Raw genomic sequence first — 22,886 nt, forward strand, 5'->3', positions numbered from 1 at the left:
GGTTATTGACCAGAGACATGTCTCGGTCATGTCTACATTGTTCTCGAACCCGTAGGGTCCGCACGCTTAAGGTTTCGATGACAATTATATTATGAGTTTATGAGTTTTGATGTACCGAAGTTAGTTCAGAGTCCCGGATGTGATCAAGGACATGACGAGGAGTCTCAAAATGGTCGAGACATAAAAATTGATATATTGGACGGCTATATTCGGACACCGGAAGTGTTCCGGGTGATTTCGGAGAAAACCGGAGAGCCGGAAGGTTACCGGAACCCCCCCAGGAGAAGTAATGGGCCATATGGGCCTTAGTGGAGAGAGAGAGGGGCAGCCAAAGTTGGGCCGCGCGCCTCCTCCCCCCTGGTCCGAATTGGACTAGGAGAGGGGGGCGGCGCCCCCCTTTTGCTCTCTCTCCCCACTTCCTTCCCCCTCCTAGTAGGAGTAGGAGTCCTACTCCTACTAGGAGGAGGACTCCTCCTTGGCGCGCCTATAGGGCCGGCTGGCCTCCTCCCCTTGCTCCTTTATATACGGGGGCAGGGGGCACCCCTAGAGACACAAGTTGATCCACGTGATCATATTCTTAGCCGTGTGCGGTGCCCCCTTCCACCATAGTCCTCGATAATATTGTAGCGGTGCTTAGGCGAAGCCCTGCGACGGTAGTACATCAAGATCGTCACCACGCCGTCGTGCTGGCGGAAATCTTCCCCGACACTTTGCTGGATCGGAGTCCGGGGATCGTCATCGAGCTGAACGTGTGCTAGAACTCGGAGGTGCCGTAGTTTCGATGCTTGATCGGTCGGGCCGTGGAGACGTACGACTACATCAACCAAGTTAACGCTTCCGTTGTCGATCTACAAGGGTATGTAGATCACACTCTCCCCCTCTCATTGCTATGCATCACCATGATCTTGCGTGTGCGTAGGAATTTTTTTTGAAATTACTACGTTCCCCTACAATATGGTCAAAACATGATGCTAAATTTTATTGTATGAGATGATCATGTTTTGTAATCGAGTTATCGGCAACTGGCAGGAGCCATATGGTTGTCGCTTTATTGTATGCAATGCAATTGCGCTGTAATGCTTTACTTTATCACTAAACGGTAGCGATAGTCGTGGAAGCATAAGATTGGCGAGACGACAACGATGCTACGATGGTGATCAAGGTGTCGCGCTGGTGACGATGGTGATCATGACGGTGCTTCGAAGATGAAGATCACAAGCACAAGATGATGATGGCCATATCATATCACTTATATTGATTGCATGTGATGTTTATCTTTTATGCATCTTATCTTGCTTTGATTGACAGTAGCATTATAAGATGATTCCTCACTAAATTATCAAAGTATAAGTGTTCTTCCTGAGTATGCACCATTGCGAAAGTTCTTCGTGTTGAGACACCACGTGATGATCGGGTGTGATAGGCTCTATGTTCAAATACAACGGGTGCAAAACAGTTGCACACGCGGAATACTCAGGTTTAACTTGACGAGCCTAGCATATAACAGATATGGCCTCGGAACACGGAGACCGAAAGGTCGAGTGTGAATCATATAGTAGATATGATCAACATATTGATGTTCACCATTGATACTACTCCATCTCACATGATGATCGGACATGGTTTAGTTGATTTGGATCACGTGATCACTTAGAGGATTAGAGAGATATCTTTCTAAGTGGGAGTTCTTAAGTAATATGATTAATTGAACTTAAATTTATCATGAACTTAGTACCTGATAGTATCTTGCTTGTCTATGTTTGATTGTAGGTAGATGGCTCGTGTTGTTGTTCCGTTGAATTTTAATGCGTTCCTTGAGAAAACAAAGTTGAAAGATGATGGTAGCAATTACACGAACTGGGTCCGTAACTTGAGGATTATCCTCATTGCTGCCCAGAAGAATTATGTCCTGGAAGCACCGCTAAGTGCCAAGCCTGCTGCAGGAGCAACACCAGATGTTATGAACGTTTGGCAGAGCAAAGCTGATGACTACTCGATAGTTCAGTGTGCCATGGTTTACGGCTTAGAACCGGGTCTTCAACGATGTTTTGAACGTCATGGAGCATATGAGATGTTCCAGGAGTTGAAGTTAATATTTCAAGAAAATGCCCGGATTGAGAGATATGAAGTCTCCAATAAGTTCTATAGCTGCAAGATGGAGGAGAATAGTTCTGTCAGTGAACATATACTCAAAATGTCTGGGTATCATAATCACTTAACTCAACTGGGGGTTAATCTTCCTGTTGATAGTGTCATTGACAGAGTTCTTCAATCACTGCCACCAACCTACAAAAGCTTCGTGATAAACTATAATATGCAAGGGATGAATAAGACTATTCCAAAGCTCTTCGCAATGCTAAAAGCCGCGGAGGTAGAAATCAAGAAGGAGCATCAAGTGTTGATGGTCAATAAGACCACCAGTTTCAAGAAAAAGGGCAAAGGAAAGAAGAAAGGGAACTTCAAGAAGAACAGCAAACAAGTTGCTGCTCAGGAGAAGAAACCCAAGTCTGGACCTAAGCCTGAGACTGAGTGCTTCTACTGCAAGCAAACTGGTCACTGGAAGCGGAACTGCCCCAAGTATTTGGCGGATAAGAAGGATGGCAAAGTGAACAAAGGTATATGTGATATACATCTTATTGATGTGTACCTTAGTAATGCTCGCAGTAGCACCTGGGTATTTGATACTGGTTCTGTTGCTAACATTTGCAACTCAAAACAGGGGCTACGGATTAAGCGAAGATTGGCTAAGGATGAGGTGACGATGCGCATGGGAAATGGTTCCAAAGTCGATGTGATCGTGGTCGGCACGCTACCTCTACATCTACCTTCGGGATTAGTATTAGACATAAATAATTCTTATTTGGTGCCAGCGTTGAGCATGAACATTATATCTGGATCTTGTTTGATGCGAGATGGTTATTCATTTAAATCGGAGAATAATGGTTGTTCTATTTATATGAGTAATATCTTTTATGGTCATGCACCCTTGAAGAGTGGTCTATTTTTGATGAATCTCGATAGTAGTGATACACATATTCATAATGTTGAAATCAAAGATGCAGAGTTGATAATGGTAGTGCAACTTATTTGTGGGACTGCCGTTTAGGTCATATCGGTGTAAAGCGCATGAAGAAACTCCATACTGATGGACTTTTGGAACCACTTGATTATGAATCACTTGGTACTTGCAAAGCGTGCCTCATGGATAAGATGACTAAAACGCAGTTCTCCGGTACTATGGAGAGAGCAACAGATTTGTTGGAAATCATACATACAGATGTATGTGGTCCAATGAATGTTGAGGCTCGTGGCGGATGTCGTTATTTTCTCACCTTCACAGATGATTTAAGCAGATATGGGTATATCTACTTAATGAAACATAAGTCTGAAACATTTGAAAAGTTCAAAGAATTTCAGAGTGAAGTTGAAAATCATCATAACAAGAAAATAAAGTTTCTACGATCTGATCGTGGAGGAGAATATTTGAGTTACGAGTTTGGTCTACATTTGAAACAATGCAGAATAGTTTCGCAACTCACGCCACCCGAAACACCACAGCGTAATGGTGTGTCCGAACGTCGTAATCGTACTTTATTAGATATGGTGCGATCTATGATGTCTCTTACTGATTTACCGTTATCATTTTGGGGTTATGCTTTAGAGGCGGCTGCATTCACGTTAAATAGGACACCATCAAAATCCGTTAAGACGACGCCTTATGAACTGTGGTTTGGCAAGAAACCAAAGTTGTCGTTTCTAAAAGTTTGGGGCTGCGATGCTTATGTGAAAAAGCTTCAACCTGATAAGCTCGAACCCAAATCAGAGAAATGTGTCTTCATAGGATACCCAAAGGAGATTGTTGGGTACACCTTCTATCACAGATCCGAAGGCAAGACTTTTGTTGCTAAATTCAGAGTTTTTCTAGCGAAGGAGTTTCTCTCGAAAGAAGTGAGTGGGAGAAAAGTAGAACTTGATGAGGTAACTGTACCTACTCCCTTATTGGAAAGTAGTACATCACAGAAACCGGTTTCTATGACACCTACACCAATTAGTGAGGAAGCTAATGATATTGATCATGAAACTTCAGATCAAGTTACTACCAAACCTCGTAGATCAACCAGAGTAAGATCCGCACCAGAGTGGTACGGTAATCCTGTTCTGGAAGTCATGCTACTAGATCATGATGAACCTACGAACTATGAAGAAGCGATGGTGAGCCCAGATTCCGCAAAATGGCTAGAAGCCATGAAATCTAAGATGGGATCCATGTATGAGAATAAAGTGTGGACTTTCTTTGACTTGCCCGTTGATCGGCAAGCAATTGAGAATAAATGAATCTTCAAGAAGAAGACTGACGCTGGCGGTAATGTTACTGTCTATAAAGCTCGACTTGTTGCAAAAGGTTTTCGACAAGTTCAAGGGATTGACTACGATGAGACCTTCTCACCTGTAGCGATGCTTAAGTCTGTCCGAATCATGTTAGCAATTGCCGCATTTTATGATTATGAAATTTGGCACATGGATGTCAAAACTGCTTTCCTGAATGGATTTCTGGAAGAAGAGTTGTATATGATGCAACCAGAAGGTTTTGTTGATCCAAAGGGAGCTAACAAAGTATGCAAGCTCCAGCGATCCATTTATGGACTGGTGCAAGCCTCTCGGAGTTGGAATAAACGCTTTGATAGTGTGATCAAAGCATTTGGTTTTGTACAGACTTTTGGAGAAGCCTGTATTTACAAGAAAGTGAGTGGGAGCTCTGTAGCATTTCTGATATTATATGTGGATGACATATTATTGATTGGAAATGATATAGAATTTCTGGATAGCATAAAGGGATACTTGAATAAGAGTTTTTCAATGAAAGACCTCGGTGAAGCTGCTTACATATTGGGCATTAAGATCTATAGAGATAGATCAAGACGCTTAATTGGGCTTTCACAAAGCACATACCTTGACAAGATTTTGAAGAAGTTCAAAATGGATCAAGCAAAGAAAGGGTTCTTGCCTGTGTTACAAGGTGTGAAGTTGAGTCAGACTCAATGCCCGACCACTGCAGAAGATAGAGAGAAAATGAAAGATGTTCCCTATGCTTCAGCCATAGGCTCTATCATGTATGCAATGTTGTGTACCAGACCTGATGTGTGCCTTGCTATAAGTCTAGCAGGGAGGTACCAAAGTAATCCAAGAGTGGATCACTGGACAGCGGTCAAGAACATCCTGAAATACCTGAAAAGGACTAAGGATATGTTTCTCGTATATGGAGGTGACAAAGAGCTCATCGTAAATGGTTACGTTGATGCAAGCTTTGACACTGATCCGGACGATTCTAAATCGCAAACCGGATACATGTTTTTACTGAATGGTGGAGCTGTCAGTTGGTGCAGTTCTAAACAAAGCGTCGTGGCGGGATCTACATGTGAAGCAGAGTACATAGCTGCTTCGGAAGCATCAAATGAAGGAGTCTGGATGAAGGAGTTCATATCCGATCTAGGTGTCATACCTAGTGGATTGGGTCCAATGAAAATCTTTTGTGACAATAATGGTGCAATTGCCTTGGCAAAGGAATCCAGATTTCACAAGAGAACCAAGCACATCAAGAGACGCTTCAATTCCATTCGGGATTTAGTCCAAGCGGGAGACATAGAAATTTGCAAGATACATACGGATCTGAATGTTGCAGACCCGCTGACTAAGCCTCTTCCATGAGCAAAACATGATCAACACCAAGGCTCCATGGGTGTTAGAATCATTACTGTGTAATCTAGATTATTGACTCTAGTGCAAGTGGGAGACTGAAGGAAATATGCCCTAGAGGCAATAATAAAGTTATTATTGATTTCCTTATATCATGATAAATGTTTATTATTCATGCTAGAATTGTATTAACCGGAAACATAATACATGTGTGAATACATAGACAAACATAGTGTCACTAGTATGCCTCTACTTGACTAGCTCGTTGATCAAAGATGGTTATGTTTCCTAACCATAGACATGAGTTGTCATTTTATTAATGGGATCACATCATTAGGAGAATGATGTGATTGACTTGACCCATTTTGTTAGCTTAGCACTTGATCGTTTAGTTTGTTGCTATTGCTTTCTTCATGACTTATACATGTTCCTATGACTATGAGATTATGCAACTCCCGTTTACCGGAGGAACACTTTGTGTGCTACCAAACGTCACAATGTAACTGGGTTATTATAAAGGTCCTCTACAGGTGTCTCCAAAGGTACTTGTTGGGTTGGCGTATTTCGAGATTAGGATTTGTCACTCCGATTGTCGGAGAGGTATCTCTGGGCCCTCTCGGTAATGCACATCACATAAGCCTTGCAAGCATTGCAACTAATAAGTTAGTTGCGGGATGATGTATTACGGAACGAGTAAAGAGACTTGCGGTAACGAGATTGAACTAGGTATTGAGATACCGACGATCAAATCTCGGACAAGTGACATACTGATGACAAAGGGAACAACGTATGTTGTTATGCGGTCTGACCGATAAAAGATCTTCGTAGAATATGTAGGAACCAATATGAGCATCCAGGTTCCGCTATTGGTTATTGACCGGAGACGTGTCTCGGTCATGTCTACATTGTTCTCTCACCCATAGGGTCCGCACGCTTAACGTTACGATGACAGTTTCATTATGAGTTTATATATTTTGATGTACCGAAGGTTGTTCGGAGTTCCGGATGTGATCACGAACATAATGAGGAGTCTCGAAATAGTCGAGAGATAAAGATTGATATATTGGACGACTATATTGGGACAAAGGAATGGTTTCGGGAGTTATCGGATATAAAACGGAGTACCGGGGGTTACCGGAACCCCCCCCCCCCCCCCCCCGGGGGGGGGGGGGGTTAATGGGCCTCATGGGCCCAAAGTGGAGCAGAGGAGGGGCGGCTAGGGCAGGCTGCACGCCCCCTCCCCCTCTAGTCCGAATTGGACAAGGAGGGAGGGGCGGCGCCCCCCCCCTTTCCTTTCTCTCCTCTCTCCCTTCCTTTCCCCTCTCCTAGTTGGACAAGGAAAGGAGGGAGTCCTACTCCCGGTAGGAGTAGGACTCCTCCCTGGCACGCCTCCTCCTGGGCGGTCGCCCCTCCCCCTTGCTCCTTTATATACGGGGGCAGGGGCACCTCTAGACACAACAATTGATCCTTGAGATCTATTAGCCGTGTGCGGTGCCCTCCTACACCATAATCCTCGATAATATTGTAGCGGTGCTTAGGCGAAGCCCTGCGACGGTAGAACATCAAGATCGTCACCACGCCGTCGTGCTGACGGAACTCTTCCCCAACATTCTGCTGGATCGGAGTCTGGGGATCGTCATCGAGCTGAACGTGTGCTAGAACTCGGAGGTACCGTAGTTTCGGTGCTTGATCGGTCGGGCCATGAAGACGTACGACTACATCAACTGCGTTGTGCTAACGCTTCCGCTTCTGGTCTACGAGGGTACGTAGACAACACTCTCCCCTCTCGTTGCTATGCATCACCATGATCTTGTGTGTGCGTAGGAAATTTTTTGAAATTACTACGTTCCCCAACAGTAGTTTCCAAGTTTTGGCTATGGATTACATGAATACATACAAACCGAACTCAGTTTTCGCTTCACACAAATAAAACTTAGTTTTCATTTGGAACAAGCATTGGTGTAGAATTGGTAACCTTGGTGGAAAATACATAGCAACTGCCGGTGCACCATCACCTGTTGGCACAATGGACGAATCAGTTGTTTTAGTACTCTTCCTCCTCTTATTTGGCAGTTCTCTACACGAGCAATAAGAAAGTAGTGAGCATTCATAAGTGATTACAAAACAGTAATGCAAGGAAGTAGTTAACATGCAATAAGAAAGTAGAATGCATAGTTGATTACCTCACTTCCATCAAAGCAGCAATGTCATCTTTGTTACCCTTCTTGCACTTATGCGAATGGTGCCCGTATTCCTTACAAATAGGGCACAAGTGCTGGCCACTTTTCCTCTTTCATGCTGGGATATGTAAAGCCTTTTGTCATTGGAGGGTCTAATTTGTCGTACTCTACATGTGGAGTATGATCTGCCTCATGCAACTCCTCATCTTGCTCTACTTCAGCCTCCTCTACTTCATCTTCCAAATAACGCGGCGAGTACTTCTCTACAATGGATTCAACCAAATCCTTATAATTTGTCAAGTTATAATCAACGACCTTCTCAAAACAAAAACATCTTATGTCCTTTCGAGCTTTTTTTATTGCCAAAAAATTTAATTTTGAGCAGATAACTTGAATTTGGATCCATCCCGTCAATTAAAGAGACAACTTTGCATTAAATCTATGCATGCCTATTGCTAGACAATCTGATCTTTTACTTGAATCTAAGTGAACAAGTACTTTTGTTGGAGTCTCATCTTGTTGTGATCGCAGGCAAGCAAATTAACAGCAACATAAACCAAGTACAACCTATGCATGAATTTACCAATCTGGACAGAAACCTATGCATTATCATTTTCTACTAGTACAAAACATATGCATGATCATTACTGCTAGTACAAAACTAGAGATCTCACAAAACTATACAAACTACTAAGCCATGAACTTTAAATAGGGAGACAATATTTAAAAGAGTGTCATATAAGGAATTTTCTCCACTTTGATTCACGACACCTGTCATTATCAATCTCAAAGCAATCCACCCTAATCCTGATTCCTCTCCTTTCTTTCTTTGACAATTGCTTTTTCTTAATCCCACCATTGTCTTCGATTCGGTACGACCTCTCACCAGCGGCCATCATGCGGCATGACAGAGCAGACTCCTGGTTGCATTGCCCATTCAGCTCCTCCGTTAGGCCACAAGATTAGTCAGGGTGACGAACAACATGAGCTCTTGTCGATAGCAGCCGCACTACACGACGGCACATCATCCTCACAGTTGGCAAAACGGCTACCTATACAGCCTATCGTTGTAGAGAGGGTTTCGGCCATGAGACTGTTTTTTGTAAAACTTGGTTGACATGGAGTCAGGAATGGAATCCTTGATTCGGATTTTGGCCTGATTTTTTTAAGACAAATTTTTCAGGTGTCAACCATGGGGAGGGTCTAGCTATCTCGGGCGTACGACCCAGTTGTGTAAGATTTTTTTCAAAAGCTTTCATAGATTAAAGCGGCTGCATTACAAAGATCAAATCAGGATGCAAAAGAAATAATTACAACCTAGTCCTTGACATTTTCAAGTAGATCCCTAATATGAGGATAGGAAACACACATTTGGGTCCAAATTGCATCTCTACCGCGGATCCAGCTTTTCGTCGCTGGAGATGACACCACTTGTGACCATAGGACCACCACCACATCTCCAGCAGCTATGCATGCCAAAGAAATGAGAAGTGGCCACCACACCATCACTGCACTACCTCCCTTTTGGCACATCGACCGGGAGGAAGATGGGAAGCTGGCAAGATGCCAAAGCTTCATTAGGCCACCCTTCAACTAGAGGATTCACCAAAGAGGCAATGAAACCGACTATGTACTGTTGTCCGGGTGCCAAGGCTCCATCACATACACAAAAGAAGAATCACCAGCACCCAATCGACGTGATCCCAATCTCCTCTCATCCCCTTCTCTGTCCCCATCACCATGGTGGCGACTCGAGAACGGCCCAAGGAGTAGGTAATCCTCCAGATCAAGGATGCTTGCGAGCTTATTAGAGTAGATGTCGTCGATGCATCCATCGACAACTCCAAGCCCCAGCCTATGGAGTATTGCAATCGAAACAGCAGCTCGCGGAGATCCGCAGCGACCCAATGCGGGTCATGGGAAAGGAGGCTGAGAGGACCAAGCGGAGCTGGTAGAAGAGATAGATGCATCGACGGAGAGGGAGAGGCGAGGGGGCGCATATCGAGAGGGGGGAGATATGAGGGAGTGGCGGCACTGGGATAGGGGTTCAGTGGTGAGGGGGTTGTGGGGCAAAGTGAGAGATGCGAGACCAAGGCGCTCTATGTGATTCCACCAAGATGGGGGAGTGCATTCCGAATCATAGGGGAATATCAATAATCCTACACCTACTGCTCTTTTAGGGGTATGTTGCACAATTTTTCCTCACCAATTTCTCCCCCCTGAATTTCACCGGGGTGGGCCCCTTCTTCCGACAATTTTTAAACAAGTTAAGTATCTCTTCGCTTGCTTGCTGTCATTAATTGTGTCTTATTAAAATGCCATTCTTGTCTTATCTTATTAAAATTCTATGACAAATATACAAGTGGACGGTTCCAGCGGTGGAGCGACGTTCCATGTGATGCATCGACGACGTGGAGTCTCGACGGTGTGGCGCGGTAGGGTCTTGTCGACGGATGTGTGATGATGGTAGGGAGGAGGCATTGTCTTGCACCGTGTGGGCGCCTACGGTAGGCCTGGCAAGTTCGATGCGTCAGTACATGCTCTAAAGATGGATCGGTGAAAGAAAGGCGGCGACGACGTCTGAGAGTGCGTCGGACTAGTGTGTGCCCCAGACTCGGCATGACGGCTGGGTTGGGGCCCCTAGCTTTAGATGATAGGCTTTGATGAGACGTTTGGGTATTCGGTTTTGATCATCTGCACCCCTTCATCAAGTGGATAGAAGTAGCGACAGATATTGCCAAGATGGTGCCTTCAGACTTATTGATGTATTACTTTGTGAGGTCTTTATGAATAATTAATAAAATGGTGTATGCATCGTCAAGATGCTGAGGCTGGGTGTCATCCTCCTTTTGAAGAAAAAGAAAAATATACAGGTTTGTTTTCCCGTGAGGTACTGTTTCTTTTTTTCTCCCTTCTTAGGGACAAAGTTGGGTTTGGACTCTGTATGCAGGGCAAAAAATAATAATTTTTGTTTGGACTTTTGGGTTGGTGTTATGCAGATAGATTAGACAAATGTTAATATATGGATGATTATAACATGTATCATTGAGAGGCATGAGAGATCTTTTGGCAGATTTGGGCTAACTAGATCTTCTATATATAGATATGGATGATGATATGTAATTTATGTATCATTGAGAGGCATGAGAGATGCTACTAGGCACAACTTTGTATATGTTCCTGAGGTGATTATTTTTGGGAGAGCATGCACTAGTTATGTATATTTGTTAGTCTCCATAGGCAATTCCGACATGCCGAAATACTTTTATGCATACTGAATCACTTTTTATATGTGACATATATTGAATCTGTTTGTCTACATGACCAACTTGTATGTGATATTTAGGTGGCGAAATTGCTTCACGGACGACTATTTCCGCATGAGATGCAAACGATTTTTCCTCCCCAACAGCGCTCCTGTGTGCATGCTTGCTGTTGGCGCTGCCACAGCAGAATCGTGCACGCATCGGCCGCATGTTCGTCGTCTGTATAGCAGCGCTCTTTAGGGGGGGGGGGGTAGGAGGGGAGGTGGCAAGTCTGTTGCTTATCTGCATGCTTGAATGGGGTGCAACTATGTTTGTGCACTTGCTAGATGACTAGAAGAGAGAGCATCGGCGAACCGAACCTAGCTTAGATGATTACGTTTTTTGTGGTGGAACCAACGCACCAAGGTTTACTTCAGTATTTGGCACTGCTGCTCGCATTTTTCTGGATTTAATTTAGTATTTTCAGCGATGTTCGTTCAGTGGAATAGACATTCCCGTCAACTTGTCGAGCTCGGTCTCTCAGAGATGCTCAGAAGGGTAGGGTGTGTGTGCATTCATAAGGTAAGTGTATGTGCATATGTATGAGCGTCTGCGTCTATACTTTGTTAAAAAAAGCATCGTGTTTCTAAAATTGATTAAATTACTGTCAAAATTAGTTAAATGTGTGTGAATATTTTTGATATTTTGTGCTTCTATATATTAGCGAAATTCATTAAGATGTGACTGAAATAATTAAAATTTGTATGAATCTCTATGTAATGCTTCTAAAAATGGTTGAACTATGATTGCAATTTGTGCGAGTATTTATGAAATACTCCCTCCGTTCCGAATTACTTGTCGCAGATATGGATGTATCTAGATGTATTTTAGTTCTAGATACATCCATTTCTGCGACGAGTAATTTGGAACGGAGGGAGTATGTTTGTAAACATTTTTATACAGTGAATCGTTAAAAATGCACAAATGTGTTTCCTAATATCACTGGAATAATTGAAAACTTCTGTCAAACTTTTTTGGTGAAAATTAGTTTTGTTCTTTTTTGAAATTTCTGCAAAAAATAGGTTTAAAAAATCATTTCTTTTGAAAGAAATATGAACCACCGAATGTGATGGTGGGGCGAGTGATGACATATCAACATCGGAGTAACAAGATAAATGAATCAAATAGGATGTTTCGGTATACTCTATGCGCTGGCGCCATATGATTGGCTCACGGGTCTCGGCAGCAGAGCTGTTTAAAATGAGTTTCAGCCTACTTGCAAAGACATTATTTCGTTTGTACATATTTGATTTTGGAGTTCTACAAGGCTTATGCACATAATGTGGGTTTTGGAGTTTGTATCGGACAACAGAAGAAGATTGAGAATGAAGTTAAGCGCTTCATGTGTAACCGTGAAGGATTCAATTCCAAATTGGCATCCTACAGTTGTATACTTCTATTGTCTGCCATCAATTCTTCCTCACGTTGGCATTCTACAGCTGTGTCCAAGCAAAGGGAAAAGGAGCATGACTGTGGAAGATATATGCAACTAAATTGTGCTCCCTGATACCAAATTTTAACAAGCAAATAATGATTTTATATATGTTTTGATTTACTCTTGGATGTACATAAGCCATGTAATGGATGGGGATTCAAATTATGTTAAATCAAATTTGGCTTGATTTATCACAACTTTGATGATTGTCAAATTATTACATTATATATTGAACCTCAGCCAGTGGATGATTGTCAAATTTACATTATGTGAAATCAATTCTTTGCTCAGACCAGCATCATACTGGAGCACACAACGCTGTTTCTCAATTTACTTTTATACATGACACATAAAAAACTACAGTAAATATTCAGGAAACTTTGGATAGTGACTTGTTGCTTATAGCCTTTTTTACCTCAAAACTGGTTAAGGCCATCCCAGGCAACTTCTAGTAATTACTATTTTTTTTCAACACATACGGGAGCTAGTCACTGAACTTTGTAAATCTTCAGGATATTTTGGATAGTGACTTGCTGCTTACAGCTTACATATCAAAAGTGGAGAAAACCACCCCAGGCCACTTCTGCAACTCAAAATCTTTATAACAAAGAATACATGCTTTGACCACATGACTGAGAAAATCACTGATTTTTTTTTCAACACATAAGTACATAACTGAACTAGTCACTGAATTTTGTGGCAACAGCAAACATGATATTTTTAATAAGGGAAAAGCTGAGCCAAAGCCTCTGATCTGAACAAGGCATATCACGTATTGGTAAGCAATTTAGAAATGAATAGAAACATGTGAAAACATCTCACACCATGCCATTCATTAGGGGCAAATATTATTACTCTGCTATAGGCTACAAGACTACATCACTACAGCTTCCTACGGATCACGAGAGACTGCATCTTCCTATGAAGGAACCGTCGCGGTCAGGGGAGGCCACCCAGGGCGTCGTTGGTGCCTCATCAGACTCGTCTTCACAGCTGCGGAACGTCGTCAGTTATCATGCCTTCGCCGTTGAGACGACCGGCCGGCCGGGTCTATGTAACCGTCGAGCCGTTGCTTTCGCTACTTGCTTGTCGTCCCTGGAGAAGTTCGAGGGAATCATCTGGGCGTTGTCGTCGTACGAGACCTTCGGATTAGGACTTGATTTGGGAGCCGAGAGATCTGGCAACGAAGGACTTGGGGCAGGAGACGCACGACGCACGACTTGGGTCTTGGGTTTGCGATGATGGATCTGGCTTTAGTGGGGTTTCCGCAAACAAAAATATTGGGAGTGACTAATTATCAGACGTCTGTTTTTCAATTTGCTTCAGGCTGTTTTTTATTCCAATGGAGGGTTGACACGCGTCTGCAGTGACTACTCAGTCTAAATGTTAGTAATAAAAAACATCTGTTTTCTCGCTGGGTTCAGGTCGAAAACTATGCGCCAGCCTCTTTGGCCCTTCTGATGGTTTGCGCGTCATCCTTCCTTTCCCCTAATCGGGCCGCCTGGCCAACCCGTTAACACATAAAAACGCTGGAGTAGCCCAAGATCTTACCCAGATTGGGGCGACTTGGAGCCGTAGCTTACTGCCCTGGCTCTAACTAAACCCCAGCTGCATACTTTCCCACACTAAAAAAATTCCCCATACTACAATTTTCCCATGTTGTGAATAAAAACTGAATTCAGAGAAATATCCTGCTGCTGTGTACATATTTTACCTAGAAAAAATGTACTGTCTAAGACTACAAAACAAAAACTGAAAAAAAGAACTTGACCATACATTTGCCGTAAGGAAGAATTAGATACCTCAAAAATAAGATTGAAGAAGAAACATCTTGTTGTTCCCCTATGGGAAAATCACTACAAGAAATATGTTAACTTATGACCACCACTATTGGTCACTGAATGGTCACAAATTTCCATTTATGACCTTTTTGTGACCAAAAACATAAGGTCAAAAGCTGGGCGTCGTAAACTGACTATAGCGACCTTTCTTCTGGAATGGTCGCAAACGTTTGTGACCAAAATATGTCCACTGTGGCGTTTTGGTCACTAGCAACCTCTCCAGGCCACGCAGGCATCCAGCGTGGCAAGCTGATGTGGCACAAGATTCAGCCCGGTCCAATTCGGTTTTCTACATGGGCCTAGCCCAACAATTCGGCCTTTTAATGTATTTTTTTCTGTAAGTTACACGGGCCAAGCCCATTTCAGCCTTTTATTTATTTCTGGGTCGGGTCTTTTAACATTGTTTGGGCCATTATATTTTGGAGCTGGTCCCACTTGTCATCTTCTCACACATTGGGCCCACTTGACAGAAAATTCAAAAATGCTCAGATTATTTTCATAAGTGGATCCCACAAGTCAGGTTTCCATTCCACATGTTTTCAAATCACATACATAATCATTATTTCAAACGGAACAGTACAGATGTAGTACGTCAAATAACACTAAGTCTACTACAATTTGTACATAGTTATTACAACCCAGATATGCCTACTATTACAATATTGCAATATTTACATTCTATTACAATCAAACAGAAGAGACGGCTCTTTGCTGAGTAGAGCTATATGGTTTCGATCTTCAAATTTTGTAGACCTCGAGCTCCTGAACACAAAGACAAACATCATTAGAGATTAGAGTGTACACATGCTAGGAATTGCATTGGTTAAAAATAACTAATAATCACATGATGAAGTCCTAGAATGAAATTTCAGTAGTGACCAGATCTAGATCTATAGGAAACAGAACAACCACGACAAAATCCTAACCAGAATGCATTTAATAAAAATGGATTGCATCTGGTTACTGTAGTGCAAGCTAACGACATGAAGGTTCCATCAAGCAATGATCAACTACTCAAAACCATTTCGTGCTTTGCAAAGAAAATACTAGATGAATCTCACTAACAAGAGCACTAGGCGATTAATAGAAGAAGTAATCAGCAGATGACACAATAACAACAACAGATTCTGGTTAGAGACCAATTATCTAGTGGGTATAATATTTGATTACTTCAAGAACAGATTCTGGTTGGACCAAATATATGATAAAGCAACAGATTCAGCCAACTTCAAGAGACCACAAGAGCATCAATCAACAACAGGTATATTATAATATTTTAGAGACCAATTTTAGAAACATATTTTAGAGACCAATTTTATATCAGAACACTAGATGTTTGTGATGCATCTTCGAGAACCACAAGAACACTAGATATAGTAGAATATGATTCCAGGAGTATAATGCTAACCACAAGAGCATCAATCAGCAGCAGGTATACATCAAACTATCTACTAGACATCATCAGGATAGGAAGGGTCACCTGACATATTGAACTCGATGCTGCAGCAGGCCGATGACGTGGTCGTACAGAGCAGGCCCTTTGTGGCTGGCTAGATGCGCCCCTCCTCCTGCTGCTCCTCGAGCAGGACAAGGATGAGCTGGTACAGAGCATGCAGCTCCTCCCTAAACCAGAAAGCACACAAATCAGTATGCACAAGTGTTGGACCTTCAAATAAGGAGACTTGAATTCACTGGTAAGCATTAGCGGAACTAATATATATTTTTGCATTATCTTAGTGTATCTCTACATCACATAGATTCACCCACTCTATCACTACCAATTCTACTACACAGTAAGAATGGAATGATGCTAATCTATTGAGGGAAAGGATCTGCTCTCATCAGCAGTGGTGTTGCTCCTAGGCCAGGTGAGAGGAGTCAAATCATTTGCCAAAGTCAGAAAGCTGGTAGGAGCATTAGGAGATGTTAACACACACACACACACCAGGATATGTTTGCTTCACTCAACTTGACATAATATAGCAGCATGCAAATACAATGGATCTACAATGGAGAAGGATGCCATGCTGTGGCTCCCATATTAGCCCACTAGCCAGACGGCACAACTACAGTAACGCAAATGACCCCAGTTATGTAGTTATGGTATCTTGTATCCTATAATTGCCAGTTTTATTAGATAAGCTGAGATCACAAAACATAAGCAAGACAAGAACTGCTAGTCTTGGTATCTTGTATCCTATGATGCCAAAGAGGATTGATGGAGGCACACACATATCATAAACAAGTATGCACAGATTATGATTGAAATCTTGCTAGAAGGCATTGCCGAGGTTGTCTTTCACCGTCATGGTGCTAATCTTCCCCTGGACAAGGGCCGACCTTCCTGCATATCCTGCACAGTGTGGTCGCACAGTGGATCAGAGATTGACCGAAATTCCGACGATAGAGGACTATCACATCGCTCTGTGGTAGATCACCTGATTTGGGCCTGCCACGTTGAGCACTTCTTTTCCTTTGCGGAGTAAGGACGACCAATGCATCACAGAATAGTTCTACATCACGTACACATCATGCTTGGAAGTAGCCCACGTGATGTTCCTCAGCTGCACATGTACAAGTATACGGTCAGTGCGTTCGTACCAGAATTCTTCTTAAAACTCTACAGAAATACAATGATGCAAATGAGCGCCATTTTATTCAAGCACACCAAATTCTACTGCGATAACAAACAAGATCGCCCGATGGAGGACATAACAGTGAGCTTCTGTTAAAATTTCTCGGGTAATTACAACTATGTGATTCTACTGTTAATCTAGATCTCCTTCAGGTTTTGATTCATTTAATCAAACAATAGAACACAACTGCTGGAAACTGTTAAGACATACATATTATGTGCACGCTAAAAAATAGCAGATCTGTGAAGGGGGGTGTCTATTAGCAAATTTTGGTCTAAATACAACTTAGGCAGGCAAATGCTTAGTGTAACTAATGAACTGATGTTGTTTGCGTTTCTGAACTTTGCTAAATGAACTCTAGAGGAATACACCAAAAACTAATGAACTCTATCTCCACAGACTCCATCTCTAGACAAATGATACATTATCATTCACATTCACTGGAGAATAATCAACATCATTATTGGCAGTTTGTGGCACCTTCAAGATTTTTATATATATAAACAAAATTTTCAACGGTGGGCAATCAGTCAATTAGGCACCCAAACACAATAGTAGTATAATCTTCGCTAGCCGTCGCTGTGGGGAGTTTGGAAGGGGAGGGGCGAGAGGAGGAAGGCGTGGGGAACGGCGGCGAGCTCCTCATGCCCAGGCTCAACTCCGGCGCCATGTGCCGCTAGACCATCGTCCTGAGAAAAGAAGCACAAGCAGAAGGCAGCCGTGAGTGGGTACCAAGGGAAAAAACAGAAGCCGCAACCAAGAATTGCAAGATTTAGTATAAAGGAAATAGCCTCAGCATTCAGATGTTTCTAATAAGATTGCGCACTAATCTAACACAATATACATAAGGTGTCCTCATAGTTTTACTCATAGCCACTAATAATCCACGGATGGAGATGGGAACCAAAGAATGAGAGAGATGGGGAAGGAGGAGAGGACGCACAGCAGAGGATCTGGAGGAAATTGAAGGGCTTCTCTTCCCCTTCCCCGCCGCCCATGTCTGCCCGTCGACCGCCGAGAAACCTGCGCCGAGGTCTGGAGGAAAACAGAAGGCAGCTGAAGTTATTTGCCTGGTTGCTACGGAAATTTGCAGGGGAGAGAGGAGAGGAGAGGATTCACACCTGACTGAGGGGAGGGGGAGAAGGAGCCGCTGGGAAGGTCCGTCGTCAGCTCCGTCGCCATCTGGATCTCGCTCTGCACGTGTGGTAGGTGTGTTGTGAGTGAGGCTGTGGGTGGGGTGGGGGCGAGGGAGGGCGGAGAAGAACTAGGAGGTTGAGCCCCGTGTGGCGGCGCAGTAGATGTCGGAGAGGGGTCACCGGAGCCGTGCCGGCGATGGAGGCGTCGTCGCCCCCGAAACCCTAGTGGGAGGGTTGCGGCTGAGCGTTGAAGGCCGGGAGCAGCGAATCCCGCAAGGGGGAAGATCCAACAGAGCGAGGCGAGCTCGGGACGGTGCTGCGGGGTGGCGGGAGTCGCTGGAGAACGCCGGAATCGGCCGGCACCTGTGGCGGCGGAGATGTGTCCCAGGAAGGAGAGAGGGTTGTGGGAGAGAGAGGTGGAAGGGTGGGAAGGCGCCTGAGGTGGGAGTGAAGCAGATGGGAGGGAGGAGGCCGCCGGCGTGAGCTGTGGGAGGGACGAGGCGGTGTGTGGGTCGCGGCGGCGGCGATGTGGGAGGGAGGGGATGGATCAGGGTGGGTGGGACGAGGAGTGGGTCGGGGTAGGGTTTGCTTTTTTCTTTCTTTCCTTCTTTTTGGTTTTAGGTTCAGTTCTGAAAGTGGAGGGCGGGCTGAGCCTTCTGGGCGCGCGCGCGCTTACTCTCAACCCAAAATTTCCATCCATTTGGACCAAAGCGAGGAGGGTTGAGAGACATTGGATCTGTTTGGCTTTGACGGCTCAGATTGGTTAGAGAGGGGTGATCCGTGGGAAGAGTGTTTCTCTGTCCTGATTGGTTTGATACATATGTCATATAAAATACTAGTTTCTCAGTATTAAAAACATGACTCTCTGTGAGGCAGCTACCAAGAATATCTTGCAAAATGGCACTATTAAAATTTTCACACAAATTAGACCACATTGTTTGAATGATCACCAACTTGATGCATTTTTTATATTTTAGCTATTTTCAACCATTTATTTTCTACAAAATCAACAGGAACAGGGTTTAATTTGAACAACGGCTGCTTCACAATTTACTGCAAAAGTTTTGCAAAATCCAACCGCTCGCTACGAACGGTCATGCCCGTCGTTTTGAACATATTTTGAAAACGGGCATATGAAATTCAAAAAAAAAATCCTCGCACCGTGTCATTATATGTGACCTAATTCCTGGTAAAAAGAACAAACTTTGACGACGGAATTCCAAACAATGTTGCCTAAGGGAGTTTTCATTTTCTTTGCATGGAAATTCATTTTTCATTTTTCGAGTGCCCAAACTGAATTTTTTTTGTGAAGGAACTGTCAAATAATTGTTGTAAAAATGGATCAAATCAATTTTCTAAAATACTAGGACATATTTGATTCACAATTGACCAAATGGTTGGGTGTCAAAAGCCTTGATCCACCTCTGGTGAAAAAGACAAATTCCCGCCGATTCGGTTGGAAGCGGGTCAAATTTGAACTGCAGTTGCCTCATAGTTTTCTCTTTATTTTTTTAAAAATCATTTCTAGATACATAAGTATCTATTTAATCAGAAAAACATCAAAAGTTTTCCAAGATTCAACCACTAGCTAGGAACGGTCAAGCCCGCCGTTTTGACCGCATTTTGAAACGGGCATAAAAAATTCAAAAAAAATCAAAAAATTGGGAAACCTTCGCATTGTGTCATTATATGTGGCCAAGTTCCCAAGAAAAATAACAAACTTGCAATACGGCAATTATTTTTAAAAAGTGTTCTCAGAAATGAGCTATCATCTCTGAAGATTCATGGCTTTCAAGCCAAATGATCAATCTTATGGCCACATTCGTGGCATAGTTTGTTCAAATGATCTCATATTGTGCACAAGGGTGCATATTGGAATGGCAAACAATGTTGCCTAAGGAAGTTTTCATTTTCTTTGGACGAAAAAACCATTTTTCATTTTCCGAGTGCCCGAAAGGAGGTTTTTTTGTGAAGGAACTACCAAATAATTGTTGCAAAATTGGACCAAATCAATTTTCTAAAATACTAGGACATATTTAATGCACAATTGACAAAATAGTTGGGTGTAAAAATTTTTGATCCACCTCTCGTGAAAAAGACAAATTTCCGCCGATTCAGTTGGAAGCGGGTCAAATTTGAACTGCAGCTGCCTCATAGTTTGCTATTTATTTTTTCCAAAAATCATTTCTAGGTACATAAGTATCTATTTAATCAGATAAACACCAAAAGTTTTCCAAGATTCAACCACTAGCTAGGAACGGTCAAGCCCGCCGTTTTGACCGCATTTTGAAACGGGCATAAAAAATTCAAAAAAAATCAAAAAATTGGGAAACCTTCGCATTGTGTCATTATATGTGGCCAAGTTCCCAAGAAAAATAACAAACTTGTAATACGGCAATTATTTTAAAAAGTGTTCTCAGAAATGAGCTATCATCTCTAAAGATTCATGGCTTTCAAGCCAAATGATCAATCTTATGGCCACATTCATGGCATAGTTTGTTCAAATGATCTCATATTGTGCACAAGGGTGCATATTGGAATGGCAAACAATGTTGCCTAAGGAAGTTTTCATTTTCTTTGGACAAAAAAACCATTTTTCATTTTCCGAGTGCCCGAAAGGAGGTTTTTTTGTGAAGGAACTACCAAATAATTGTTGCAAAATTGGACCAAATCAATTTTCTAAAATACTAGGACATATTTAATGCACAATTGACAAAATAGTTGGGTGTAAAAAGTTTTGATCCACCTCTCGTGAAAAAGACAAATTTCCGCCGATTCAGTTGGAAGCGGGTCAAATTTGAACTGCAGCTGCCTCATAGTTTGCTATTTATTTTTTCCAAAAATCATTTCTAGGTACATAAGTATCTATTTAATCAGAGAAACACCAAAAGTTTCCAAGATTCAACCACTAGCTAGGAACGGTCAAGCCCGCCGTTTTGACCGCATTTTGAAACGGGCATAAAAAATTCAAAAAAATCAAAAAATTGGGAAACCTTCGCATTGTGTCATTATATGTGGCCAAGTTCCCAAGAAAAATAACAAACTTGTAATACGGCAATTATTTTAAAAAAGTGTTCTCAGAAATGAGCTATCATCTCTAAAGATTCATGGCTTTCAAGCCAAATGATCAATCTTATGGCCACATTCGTGGCATAGTTTGTTCAAATGATCTCATATTGTGCACAAGGGTGCATATTGGAATGGCAAACAATGTTGCCTAAGGAAGTTTTCATTTTCTTTGGACGAAAAAGCCATTTTTCATTTTCGGAGTGCCCGAAAGGAGGTTTTTTTGTGAAGGAACTACCAAATAATTGTTGCAAAATTGGACCAAATCAATTTTATAAAATACTAGGACATATTTAATGCACAATTGACAAAATGGTTGGGTGTAAAAAGTTTTGATCCACCTCTCGTGAAAAAGACAAATTTCCGCCGATTCAGTTGGAAGCGGGTCAAATTTGAACTGCAGCTGCCTCATAGTTTGCTATTTATTTTTTCCAAAAATCATTTCTAGGTACATAAGTACCTATTTAATCATAAATACATGGTTTGGTGGCGATACGTCGAGGTTTGGGCGGTGGCTGAGGGCCCCATCTCTAGAGCGCGTAAACTCGCATGCCCGCCGCGTGGTCACCGCGTGATCGTGGAGTTGCCATGTGTTCTGGGTGGCCTAGACATGTCTAGTGGGTTGGGCACTCCCCAGGTTGGTGCTAGGAAGAAAATTACAACATAAGATTCCCACGAGGAGACCGATCGATGCTCAAACGTGAATTAGCAGCCAAGTGTTTGATTAGCGGTACGGGAAATGCACATGGCCAATGGGCGTGAGTTTTGGCTGAGGATGATCATCTACTAAGGAGAATGTCTTCACAAATTTTGAGCTCAAAAGGAGGATCCTAGGTGGTACTTGCTTTGCAAAGTACCACGCTGGACAAAAATATGAATGTTGAAGCTGGGCTCAAAATAATGAATGGAGTGAGTTGAAATTTTGTGAAGGATGGTTATTTGGGCATAGGAAAGCATTGTAGAAAATTGATACCATTTGGACATGCCAAAGTAGTGCTTCCTTCACAATGCCCTTCTATGGACAGAAACTTGGGAAAACTAGTGAGAGAGATTGGATGAATGAAATGAGCTCAAAATTGGTGTAGGTAAGTTACTTAGGTATGGTCATGCTCTGGTAAATTTTCAGATCATTTGGATAAACCTAGCTAGTACTTACTTCACAAAGCTTCTCTCGTGGTAGAAACTTTGGAAATTTCCCGAGAAAGATTTACTAGGAAAATTGAGCTGAATATTATCATGTGGCAATGATTTGGGTATGGAAGAGTGCCCGAAAAGTTTGAGGGTAATAGGAGGGGTCTATATAACAATTGCTTTGCAACATGCCAATTTGGCCATAAAATATAAATTAAACCTGGGCTCACATAGATGATTTGACTGAGCTGCAATTTGGAGGAGGGTGATAATTTGGACATATGAAGGAATTGTATAAATTTCATGTCATTTAGAGATATAAAAAAGGTACTTCCTTCACAATGCTTCTAGGTGGACAAAAACTTTGGAAATTTGCCGAAGAAGATTTGCTAGGCAAATGGAGCTGAATTTTGTCATTCGGTAATGATTTGGATAGGAAAGAGTGCCTAAAAATTCCGAGGG

At 42.5% G+C, this 22,886-nt stretch overlaps 1 long non-coding RNA gene across 5 annotated transcripts; it reads right to left on the bottom strand.

The window, feature by feature from the left end:
* Positions 1–14,989: 14,989 nt before the first annotated feature.
* LOC125524534 (uncharacterized) lies at positions 14,990–18,824 on the bottom strand. 5 transcript variants are annotated; one of them, XR_015611681.1, is made up of 6 exons: positions 18,408–18,824; positions 18,213–18,285; positions 18,035–18,126; positions 16,894–17,780; positions 15,936–16,808; positions 14,990–15,217 (listed from the first exon to the last, which is right to left on the bottom strand). It is a non-coding gene; the product is annotated as an uncharacterized LOC125524534 (long non-coding RNA). The 5 variants fall into 5 exon arrangements; XR_007290807.2 differs by having other exon boundaries at positions 16,894–17,019; positions 17,634–17,780; positions 18,213–18,821; XR_007290806.2 differs by having other exon boundaries at positions 16,894–17,019; positions 17,572–17,780; positions 18,213–18,820.
* Positions 18,825–22,886: the final 4,062 nt, after the last annotated feature.

The sequence above is a fragment of the Triticum urartu genome, chromosome 7A (assembly GCF_056163025.1).
Source record: "Triticum urartu cultivar PI428250 chromosome 7A, HENAU_Tu73, whole genome shotgun sequence".
Lineage (NCBI taxonomy): Eukaryota > Viridiplantae > Streptophyta > Magnoliopsida > Poales > Poaceae > Triticum > Triticum urartu.